The sequence below is a fragment of the Rhinichthys klamathensis genome, unplaced genomic scaffold, assembly GCF_029890125.1.
Source record: "Rhinichthys klamathensis goyatoka isolate OS25496 unplaced genomic scaffold, OSU_Roscu_1.1 h1tg000068l_1, whole genome shotgun sequence".
NCBI lineage: Eukaryota > Metazoa > Chordata > Actinopteri > Cypriniformes > Leuciscidae > Rhinichthys > Rhinichthys klamathensis.
In genome coordinates this window covers 4,037,972-4,050,807 of record NW_026606611.1, presented here as the reverse complement: position 1 = coordinate 4,050,807, position 12,836 = coordinate 4,037,972, and the positions used below count along the sequence as shown (strand labels likewise).

The following is a 12,836-nucleotide window of genomic DNA, read 5'->3' as shown; positions in this document are numbered from 1 at the left end:
AGGGTTGACATATGTTGGAGAAATAAACCCCGTATTTTAAACAAGACCTCGTGTTTCGTGTTGACTACTGAGGGAGCTACAAGCACTTAAGGCCAATTTAGTCCCAAGCGGTATTAAAATAGTACACTTACAAGTTTACTACTAGTACATATTGACATTAGTATACTTACTACATAATGTATAGGACTTAAAAATATACTTGAACATTACTTAAGTATACTTCATAAAATGAACTTGAAGTAGCCTATACTTCTTTTTCGTAAGGGAAAGCTTGTAAGAATCATAAACTTTTGTTGGTCACAGCTTATTTTCTGCAATAATCCAAAAGCCAATGTAAAAATCCTATTGGCTTTTAGTCAAGGGAACCAGGGTAATGCCATTGGCACTGCAGCACTCTATAGCCATAAGTCAACAGTTTGCTCATTTGTGTCAATTGTATTTCAAATGTATAAAAGATGTACTAATCAAATAACCTATAAAAGTGGGGCAATACAATTTTCTTTTAGGTTGTGTGGATCAGCTTCAAATATAGGGTCTATCTACAAACAGCAAGGAAAAAATAAATATTCTGAGCTCTTGAAAAATGACTGAGTCAAGCCGTCCATTTTGGTATGCCAGGAAAGTCAACCAATCATACTCACCACGACCCTGCAGGCATTTCTGGATTTGAGCTATTTCCACACACACACACACACACACACACACACACACACACACACGCATACGGCTCTCAGCCTCGGTTTGCACAAAACAATGATAACCATCAATATTACTGAGATAGAAATAAAATTCCTTCTGCAGGTATTGGTCTTCCTGCACACTCAGCTTTTGTGGCTGAGTGTGGCATCATAAAAAAAGACAAAAAATGAACCTCTTGATTTTCAACAGAATGGTTTGTTATGTAAAATTAGCAAAATAATCTCTCTGCACACTTTAGGGTTTGTTAATGATACCGATCCTAAATTCTGGAAGCCATGTGCTATATTCTATGAAAAACTGCAGATAAACGTTAAATCAACATCAATTCAACATGTTGATAAACTCAGTGGCCTTACTACAAGAGGTTTGTGTAAATATGCATTGTGCCCATGATTAAAGTCCCTCACTTATGGTTTTGAGTTTTGCCTGAGGTTTGGTAGTCTCAGCCTCAGACGTCACGCCCACGGAACGTTGGCTAAACGTCTGATGCATATGGTACTTAACTGGAAACACTTCAGGAATGTCGAAGTCATCATCTGATTGGTTGAGTTTTATCGGATTTCCGGGGGGCGCGAGTGTCGCGTTTATTTTCGGTCCGCCGGGAAACAAAGCGCAGACGTGTGATTGCGGAAGAAAAACTGTTGTGTTTACATGAGTGACAATGAGCATTTATCAAGATCAGCTAAACGTAGGATTCTCAAAAGTATGCGAGGTTCACGGCAGAGACTCTTGAAGTTTTCTTCTCCTTCTTTGATTTTCTATGCTGACTGACGGGTTGCACGCCGGTCTGTTGTTGTGGGGACATTTCCACGCACCGAAACGTGACGCTGAACGAAACGAACTGTAATTGGTTGTTTGACATGTCGGTCAAACGGCCTTATGGGCGGGCCTTGGCCAAAGAAAGCTGCTATGAATTCCAGACCTTCAGCCGTCAGTCTGAAGGTCTGGCTACGCGAGACTAGAGGTTTGGTAATGTGTATGTGCTTTTAATGTACAAAGTAGGCCAATTCTGTTCTTGCAGGGGAGCAGTCATAGAAGACTCATCTTTGCAGATGAAAAGAGCTTTTATCTAAGAAACATAAACATTTTGAAACACTGAACAAAAAATTGGTGTAGAAACAATTTTCACTCATTAATGAATCACAATTAATTACAAAGAAATGGCAAGTAACAATTTCATTAAATGTGAAAATTTTAAGTAGAAAGATTGAAATAGTTTTTTCTTCTAAAATGAGTGTTTTCTTGTAAAACTTACTACAATAATCTTTGTTTTATTTACAACTTCAAAAAAGTTATTTTTTAAAATATTAAATATTTTTTCATAATACTAATGAGGTGTCTGAATGTAAAAAAAGCTGACGGATCATGGGTGGGTTGATTTGAAATGAGTCAGGGTGACAGAAGCCAGAAGGGTCCAAAAGTGTTGTGCTTTTTTGCTTTTTTTAAGATTTTCAACTTTCTTTAGTGTGTAATCTTGCTGTTTGAGCATGAGCACAAAGCACAGTCACTCAAAAGGGGGTTATTTTCTATATCAGTAAGAGCTGTTTCTAAACTCCCTGAAACGCCTCGATTGTTGTTTTGAGTTTTCTTCCGGGAACGATTATGCCACAATATACCTCATTTAAATAATTCCCGAACAATGCATATGCAAAATAAAGGGGGTGAGGCCTAGTTAGTATTGTGTTGAAACTGGCGGTTATGGTAAGGGGCGTGGCATTTCCCAAACAGCTCAAAGAGGTTGTCCAATCACAACACCCTGATCCCGACCAATCAGAGCATACTGCATTTTTTTCGGAAGGAGGGGCTTACCGGAACTAAACCGACTGTTGCAGACAGAATGGGAAGAGAGGTGCTGCAACAATGTGAAATATGTGAAAAATAATGTGTTTTTGGAACATTCAAGCATCAAAGCCTAGTAGACCCAAAAAACGAAATCAAGATTTTGAAAGAGGGCTTAATAGGTCACCCATTGTCCTAATCTAAGGACAAGTAATGTGAATCCCAGTCTCCAAGTCAGCAATCCAGAGGCTGTGTGCTGGAAGATTACAGGCAATGTGACAATTTCATCCTCTGACTGATGTTGACACGAGCTGCAATCTCTTTCCTTTGTTAAAGGCGGCCATGCGCGTCTTTGGCAAAGAAGTGCCTGACAGACAGATTGGAGAGTCCAGATCATCTCAAAGCAGTCATGATCCCTCTCGAAGAGCTGATGGGGTGGAATAAGACCATAGAAAGAGATGACAGAGACCCTGTCATTACTACAGTGGTTCCTTTTGAGATGTGGAGAAAGAAAAATTTCACAGTGTCATAGAGAAGCACAGTGAAGGAGAGCAGGAATAATACTAAAGAAGAGCAACTGCTGTAAAAATTCACATTGTACACTGTAAAAAAAATCTAGTTTTTACAACAACAAAATCTTGTCAGCTATGGTTGCAAGAATAATTCTGTTAAAAAATCTAGTAAAAATGTAAACATTTATAGAACAACCAACCAATACATTTTACAGTAGAGAACTGTAATGTACAAACAAGAAAATTGACCACCACCATAATAATGCAGGTGGTAAAAGAGGAAGCAACATGAAGAATCATGAAGTTCATCACAAGTAGCCTTTCCACAAGCTGAATTATACTATATACAGAAAGTGAACACACTTTCTCACACACACAAAAAACACCATCATGGTAACACATGACACTAAAATAATGCCATGAACATTCATTAAACAACAGAAGATGTAACATAAAATACAAATGTGCATAACTGATAACAAAAACTATGAAGAAACATCATTATTTAAAATAAATACTTCAAATGTGAAGTGTCATATACAGAGAATTCTGTGAATGTCAGTTTACAGTTTTTCATTCTAAATTATAATTTGATTTGTCTTTCTTATACATTTAACACTATTTAACTGTAAAAATGACATGATAGTACTGTATATAGTACAGGAACTTACTGTTAACCTATTAACAGTTTTTTTTTTTTCCCCATAGTGTTTTTACCATATTCTTTTGTTAAAATTACACTAATTTTAATGCGATAGCAATTGCTTCTTTGGGTGAGAGTTTTTTTACTTTTTTTTTTTGGTACTTGCAGTGGTACATTTTTGTTAATTGTAATGTACTGTATATAGGCTACACTAAAAATACAGACACATTTCCTTGTATGCTATTATTAATATTTTGTACACTATAGAAATTATTTCAACCAATTTCATGAGGTGCATCCTGAGATGCTTTTTAAACAGCAGGCTATTAAAGAAGTACTTGACACATTTCCTTCACTATGTGGTTCAACACTAACTAACTATAAATGAGCACTGTATTCGATTCCAATTTTTTAACCAATTTGATTAAAATGTCTTAATTAATTGTACATAATATTAACATTCATAAACAGATACACTGCCATTCAAATTCATTTTGGGTCATAAGATTTTTTAATGTTCTTAAAATAAGTCTCTTATGCTCACCAAGGCTGCATTTATTTGATTAAAAATACCCAAAAAAACAGTAATATTGTGAATTATTTTTACAATTTTAAATAACTGTTTTCTATTTGAATATATTATAAAATGTAATTTATTCCTGTGATGGCAAAGCTGAATTTTCAGCATCATTACTCCAGTCTTCAGTGTCACATGATGCTTCAGAAATCATTCTAATATGTTAATTTGCTGCTCAAGAAACATTTATTCTTATTATCAATGTTGAAAACAGTTGTGTACAAGTTTTTCACTATTCTTAAATGAATAGAAGATTAAAAAACAGCAGTTTTTTCTGAAATAGAAATATTATGTCCATCAGGAATTGATTGGTTAGCTGTTGCTGTGATCTCATGTCCGTCCTCACGCCAGTAAACACACCATCAGAGAGGAGAAGAGAAGAGATGTCGCTGCAAGAGTGAGGCGAAGTGATTTTGATTAAAGATTACGAGGCACATTCATTAAAAACAAAATAATGATGTGCAGTGTGCACATATAAATCATTTATAGTGTATTAAATACTGCAATGTTCCATTAAAAATAAGAATTGTCAATTATCATTTCATGGCGACTTTAAAGATTACAAGGGCGTAGTTTAGGTTTGAACAAAGGGGGGTTGAAGTGTGAACCGTATAGCGGTGTCCAGGGGCACGCTCCCTTGTGAGATTTATTTATTTATTTGTTTGTTTTTGCTAAATGGTTTTTTTGTGGTATCATCCACACAAGCCTTGATAACACAACTGCAATAAAGTATAGCCTAGTTAACAATTACTTGTTAACCCTTTCATGCATGAATTATTATAACCTCAGTCAGGATTTTTTTCCTATGTGTTTTTATTGCTCTTAGGGCATGAAAAACAAGATTTGATTTTTTATTTATTTTTTTACAAATTTTTCAAAGAGATTTTCAGGTGTCCACTTGAGTGGACAGCATGCATTTATGGTTAAAACTGAAGAGATACTATATTAAACATAATACAATAATCAAGCAGATAAAGTATGTGTATTTAACAAACTAATCAATACAATTATATCAAATCATGTGAAAACTATAAAATATATACAAAAAATATAAATCCGAAATATTGCAAAGGCAATTGAACTTCATACAAGTTGCACTTCGTGTATCTTTGATATCAGAACATGAGGACGTGATTCCATCAGAAATTTCTACTGCCTGTCAAGGGACAACAGTGGAAACCACTCAGATGCTCCCTCCAGTGTGCAGAGTATGTCAATTTACCCTTATTAGCTGATAATTCTGATTATGTTCAAGATAGACACATTTCTAGCATAGGCCTCTTCTGAGAAAACCTAGCGATACGTATTTTTCAATCTCATCTGAAATTAGCAGTGTTGGGGCATGCATAACTTATTCAGATTACTTTTTTGATATTACAAGTAAAGTAATGTGTTACAAGTAACATGTATTACCTAATCAGATTACTTTTTGATCTAACAAGTAAAGTAATTAATTACAAGTAATGTGCATTACGCAATCAGATTACTTTTTGTTGTTACGAGTAAAGTAACGCATTACAAGTAACATGCATTACGTAATCAGATTACTTTTTGATGTTACGAATAAATAAATGCATTACAAGCAACATTCATTACGTAAACAGATAACTTTTTGATATAACAAGTAATGCATTACGTAATTAGATTACTTTTTTGATGAAATGAGTAAAGTAATACATAAGTCACATAAATTATGTAATCACATAACTTTTTTCGATGTCAATGAAATTAACATTCTAATAATACAAATACATTTATTTACAGTCAAAAAAAGTCACTGCAGATGAAGTATTTTCAAAAACAATATTCACAGCATAAGTATGAATTGTAGCTGAAATATAGCCATTGATGCATGAGGTCCACTATAGTGGACAGGTGATTAATCAGATTTTTCTCCCAATCTAAAATCAAAACTTGGAAATTTTTACTGTCATATGACTCATTAGATACTGCTTGATGCTGCAATATTTTTTTTACCTACAAGAGTCTCCTAGGATAGAAGGAATGGGTGGATATTCCGGAGCAACTTGGCATGTCCGACTGACCATTGGCCATCTTGGTTTGGAGGGGGAAAAACTCGAAACACAACGGCTTGCAACTTGGTTGCAATGTATAGGATGATGCACCAGGGTCCACTGAAGAGATTGATGTGCAACTTTGCCATCAAAACCCTTGCAAATTCAAGAAAATGCTTTTTTAATAGCTGTCCACTGTAGTGACCACTATGCATGAAAGGGTATAGAATATATTTTATTTTATTTTATGTAAGCATCTAAAACGTATCAGTTTGACAGAATTTTCTAAATCAAAGGGCCATAGGTCAAACTAACTTTACTTAAATAATTTTCTTATATTGAAAATGTTAAATTCTTGTCATCTCTTCGAATATCTGAAAGTCCCTTTTTTCCTAATATCTGTCATTATTAGCAGAAGACATTTTACGCATGGAGAAAATCAACTGTTTATTTAATAAATCAAGAAGGTCCAGACTTTAAAGCTCTTAGTTTGTAGCCTACTTGGCCTTATGACAGAACATTTACATTTACATTTATTCATTTAGCAGACGCTTTTATCCAAAGCGACTTACAAATGAGAACAATAGAAGCAGTTAAACTAACAGAAGGACAACAATACGTAAGTGCTATAACCCCTCTCAGTTTAATTTTAGTGCAGTTTTTTTTTTTTTTTTTTTTTAGAATAGAAGAGAAGAGAAGAGAAAGTGTTAATTCTACTGAATCAAGTGCTGCCGAAAAAGATATGTCTTCAGCAGTTTCTTGAAAGTGGCTACTGACTCAGAAGCTCTGGTTGAGTTAGGCAGATCATTCCACCAACAGGGAACAGCCATGGTAAAGGTCCGAAGCATTTGTGCATGAACTACAGAAGTAACATAGTTCTTGTAATTGTTTAAACGCTGTGGGATACGCTATGTTTTTCGTTGCGAAAGCCAAACTACTTTGTTTGGCCTTCCAAAAGAGGACACAATTAGAAAACAGTGATTACGCTTTATTTACAACACTGTTCCAGAACATTACAACCAAAATATTCGAGTGTGTGCTGAGCATTTTTCGGAGGACTGTTCGGAGGCCGGCTGTGCACAAAGGCTGATTCTAAAAAGTGGGCCAATTCTATCTTTGCATGTACATTCTGGTGCTTCTGACTCACAGACACAGCCTGTAAGTATGTTTTCATATGTTAAGAATTTGCTACTGACTATTCAAACGCGAGTTTTGAGCAGTATTGTGAGTTTCGTGAGGTACCTTCATGCACAAACGCTGCCTGCAAAGTCATTGCCTGATAGGCCAGCGAGGCAACAAGTCAGCTGCCTATACGTTTTCGGGTGCAGCCAATATGTCTGAATTCACAGTACTCATAAAAGTGTAGGCAAAAAGTACCCGGATGATACTTCGGGCGAGATACTGAAGTGTGCATATGGACACTTTACTATCCCATGAGGCCACGGGAGAGGATTTATGAATGACAGAAGCAACATAAGTGACGCTGGTAGGTCACATGATAATGACAACATGGTGAATGTCAACACATTCTCGCACTGTTATGGGTAGGTTTTGGTCTGGGGTAGGGTTACGGTTATGACGCCTTGGGATCCGCGTCTCATATTGACGCTAAAGGATGCCATGTGCGTCGGATTTAGACGAGCGTCACCTGTATGACGCCTTGGGTTCTGCGTCTCAAATTGACGCTAAAGGATGCCATGTGCGTCGGATTTGGACGAGCGTCACCTGTATGACGCCTTGGGTTCTGCGTCTCAAATTGACGCTAAATGATGCCATGTGCGTAAGATTTCGACGAAATGTCCAAAGCATCACATGTATGACGCCTTGGGATGAGAACTGGCTGTGGATGTAGTATGTCCGGATTACATTCATACTACACACACTCATACTATATAGAACACACTTTTTTAGCGTTTGCAAAGTATTCAATAGAAGTACTTAGAGAGTATGTCATTTTGGATGCAGCCAATATCTCCATCTTACAGTATATCTTACATAGAATTTTTGCCCAAAATCCCATTTCAAAGCATCAACCCTGTGCTCTTATAATTTCATAGTTTTCGTAAAGGGATAGTTCACCCAAAAATGAAAATTAGCCCATGATTTTGGCGTGATTTTACTCTTTTGGCGTAAGTCGACTTGTGTGCGGCACTCTGGCTAGTTATTTTGGTCGATAAAGTTTTACATATGGATATTTTTCTTACACAAACGCATCGCTTCGCTTCAGAAGGCCTTTATTAACCAAAGCACTTTTATCACGGATGGATAGGCTTTGAGGGACTTCCAAAATCATATACCCATTGACTCCCATTATAAGGCTTGGAAGAGCCAGGACATTTTTTAATAGAACTCCGATTGTATATGTCTGAAAGAAGAATGTCATATACACCTAGGATGGCTAAATCATGGGCTCATTTTCATTTTTGGGTGAACTATCCCTTTAAGCGCAGAAATCTTTAACACAGTTGATATGGCTGGTTCTGCTGGGAAAACCACTTGCACTGCTTTCTCGCTCTTCTCCATTTACTTTCAATCTCAGGTGGGCCAAGTGACTCTTTCTGTACAGCAGCCTATAGATAGAGATAGGAACAGTCTATATTTGCCCCATTCCAACTCCCACAGTGGACACAGGATTTGTTTATTGTGCCAATTCAATAAAGACTGTATAGTGTTCACAGAAACTGCATATTCACATAAGGGTTCTTCGAGGAAATGGCCAGAATGATCTCTCTCTCTTACCATGGTTTATTTTGACACGTTTAGTTGCTGTTTTCCCCTTACCTGTTGGGGCAGAGCGTGGGAATTTCTGATTCGCTCCCCAATGTTCATTAAGTAGCTGAATAGAGTATATAAGGGGACTGGGTTGCATTTGGAGTGCACTCCAACGAGCGGGCCACAACAGTTACTCCCCCCCCACAGGGCCCACACTAATGTGTAATCTGCACTGGACTGGAAACAACTTGACAGGCCGAGTCGTGATGTTGGGTTACATTAAATGCAAAATTATATAGTGTGAGCTAAATTCTAGGTTTTGAATGTAGAGATAATTGTGCGTGCAGAGTCATCTTCAATGGATGATTCTGCTTTATGATGCAAAAACATGCCATAGATCATCAGTATTCTTAGGCAACAGAGAAGGTGACCTTACGAAACATCTAATAGATTTTTAATAGGAAAACTTTCAAGCTGGCTTATGATGTAAATAATTAGCTTTACAGTTTTGGTCCTGAACGATCAAAAGAATAAAACTCATCCATTTGAAGAGGGATTGTTACTGATAATGATCAACTTTTTTCTAAATATTTCATAAATTATTCTTATTGTATTAACTTTCAGGAGAAGAAACAAGTATTATTTTACATATTCTGGGCTGTTCGTCATTAATGTGCAACATGTGTAGAATTTTAAATATTTCGACTTCAGAGCCTTGACAACAAGTTAAACATTTAGGGTCAAAATGGAATGCCAAAACTGATGCAGGCAATAAAAAGAGAGAGGGAAAAGTCAGCAAATGAGTTCCCGTCTAAATGCAGCTATGAAATGTGGCTATGTGTGAGTTGTTTACGAATTGCATTCTCATGCAATTTGTTTTTCTGCCTAACAGAATTCACTGTAACTGTGATCTTTGGCCATTAGTCACGACTATTAATTCATTCAAAGACAAAACTGAGCAGTTGGTACAAATAATTAAAAAAATAATAATGTCAAGGACAACCTGCAGCACATTTTTAACTGTAAGAATGGGCTGCGATGGCATGTTAAGTGATGAAGAACATAAGAAAGAGGATGAGTGAGTAAGAGACAAAGAAAAATAAGCATGCAAGAAGCTGTAAGGAAAAACTGAGAAAAGCAACCTTATTGACCGCAAATTATATGTTACCAATCATTTGGGCAGTCTAAATTGGTCAAATGTGTCATGTGGTTGATGTTCTGAGAAGTAACAGCACAAATAAGGCAGTGAGGCCTGTAAAAAGCAACTGGTTCATTTACCAGGGGATTCAAGAGCAAACTAATTCAGAAGAGAAACAAGAACCAATCATGCTGTAAACTGAACAGTGCAGGGTAAAGTGAAAATATGACATTTCAACCATTATTTGAAATGCATCTAACATTATCATTTTATCTTGTTAACAGAGTTATTTTAAATGCAACAAATATACAATGCACAATTTCCTAACACTGTGGTGGAAAACACATATTAACAGTCATTCATAGTATTAGTATTTTTTGCTTTAAACTGAAAATGATGTGATCATTGACACACCCTCATGTCTCTCCACACTCATATGACTTTTTTCTGAGGAAAAGAATGTCAAACCTGCTTCTTTTTTTTCTTTTTATTCTTTCATCATGAAAATTCATGATGATCACTAGCTGTCAAATTCATTTGTTTGCTTTATTAAAAGAAGTAATAGGTTAGGATTTAAAGCCAGGTCCGCTTTCAGGTTAAATAAAATGTGTACAGTAGATTGTCACATCTTACCCTAATATAAAGTAACAACTAAGTAGATAAAAAGTGCTTTTCTTTTCTTTTGTCATTTCTTATTTCGCTCGTCTATGGGATCAAGTGAACCAGCACTCCTGTCCTCTCAATAAAATAATTTCATGACACCCCTGGTGAGTGGTGATTCTCCACTTTTGCTTAAATATACGAATGAGTCTGCACAAGAAATAGGCATCACATGAAACAAAAACAATCTATTTTATGTGAAGTTTAATGTGAGTATCTGGATTTTTAGGTGATACATGTGATTATTTTTGTGAAAGATAATTTGTATGTGATTGCCCTTTGAGATTCTTAGTAATTCTGTGTTTGCTTGTAAATCTTTGAGAAAAGCCATAAAATTGTATCTGCCATAAAGTTCAGCAATGGTCTTATATAAACATAAATTAAAGGTATCATTTCCCTGTAAAACAAATATGCACACTTGAACTTGCCAATCAAGTGCTTTCCTAATGAAAACATAAAACGGAAAACTGTGTTACTTAAGTAATGATTACGTAACTGATTATAATAGAGAAAATGTATGTTTCTTAATATATTTAATTTATATAGCATCTGACTGAGTGGCTCACTAATTCATTGTATTATTTATTCATTCGATTCAGTCAAATACACTGAATTATTCAGGAATGAAACAAATTACTGTCCTTACAAGTCATTGAATCATTCATTTAATCGATTTGTTCGAAAACACTGATTCATTCTTGAATAAAACACTGATACTGTCTGAGACAACGTTTAATTCTGCTTGGGCTTGGTGGACAAAAAAAATTACAAAGCAACTGCACTATTGTGTTTAAAATGTAAATTACTCATCATTCAAAGTTGCAATGAAACGGAAGTAGCGATAGATTTTTTACTACCATCAGAGTGAAACTTTGATTACAGAATTACAGATTACGGATTACAGAAAAAGAAAAAATGTAGGGCGGGGACTTGGTTCAATGCATCGGTTTTTGATTGGATGTTGATATGTGGGTTTTGCAATCAAAAGTGGAGGAAGATTACTGTTAGCTTGCAGGGACGGGTTTAAGTGACTATATAATTGGAAAAGTCCTGCATACATCTGACATTTTGATTAAACATTACGAGGTAAAAAAGAAAAGAAAGAAACGTGCACAGATGTATAGTTCACAATAAGATCAATGCATTTAGAAAAAAAAATAGATAGGCTGAATATACAGATCATGCTGATTTTAACTTCTTGTTTAATGAACTAATGAGTAAAACCAATATCACATTTGCAATCATGCTGTCGGTCTGAATATCAGCGTGACTGTGGCGTAGATGTAGTAACCGTGACGTACAAGCATCCTCATACCTTTATTGTATATCTTGATTTGTCATAAGTTTTTCCATTATGTGTATGAGGTGCTGAATGCTGCAGTAATTATACTGATGACAAAGAACAAATCATTAAGCAGCCATATGTCCATTCGCCCCAAAAGATCTAGTGACTGTCCTCCAAAAGCTCTCCGTTCCAGGCCCACTCTTTTTAGGTTTTCCAAGGGGACTCGTTTGGAATTAAGCACAAAGTGATTTTTAATTGGCCATATGCTTAAACATCTCTCTCATTTAAGACAAAAGCAAGTCAAATGAACTACTAATGAATGCAGGCGCTGGAGAACAATTATATCCAAAAGGTGCACATGTATTTAAATAAAGAGAGAGAAAAAGAGAGAGGGGGGGGGGGGGGGTGACATGACCGTCACTCTGGTAGATTACTGAAATATTCATATGCCACACTCTGTTCATATTCCTGAGAGCTATAGCCTACTTGAGGGAATTCTTCACATCTGCATTGGCTCAAAAGCTTCTCTCTCTCTCTCTCTCTCTCTCTCTCTCTCTCTCTCTCTCTCTCTCTCTCTCTCTCTCTCTCTGTCTCTCTCTCTCCCTCTCTCTCTCTTCTATCAATGTTCTTACTGGAAAAACTCAATTCAGTCAACTAATATTTGAAGGGACGTGCATTTGTCACCTACAGAATTAAGAACAATTTAGTTTGAGGCAGATTATAGAATTGATCAGGATAGAATTGAACAAACTATGTGCGCCGCCTAGCGGTTCCGGCTGAGAAAAGTGTAAAAACTCACAGTGCTGGTAATGTTGT

At 36.1% G+C, this 12,836-nt stretch overlaps 1 protein-coding gene across 1 annotated transcript in view; it reads right to left on the bottom strand.

Annotated features, from left to right (window-relative positions):
- Window positions 1–12,836, bottom strand: part of kctd16a (potassium channel tetramerization domain containing 16a) — a 43,480-nt gene that overhangs the window by 28,992 nt on the left and 1,652 nt on the right. The window lies entirely within an intron of this gene.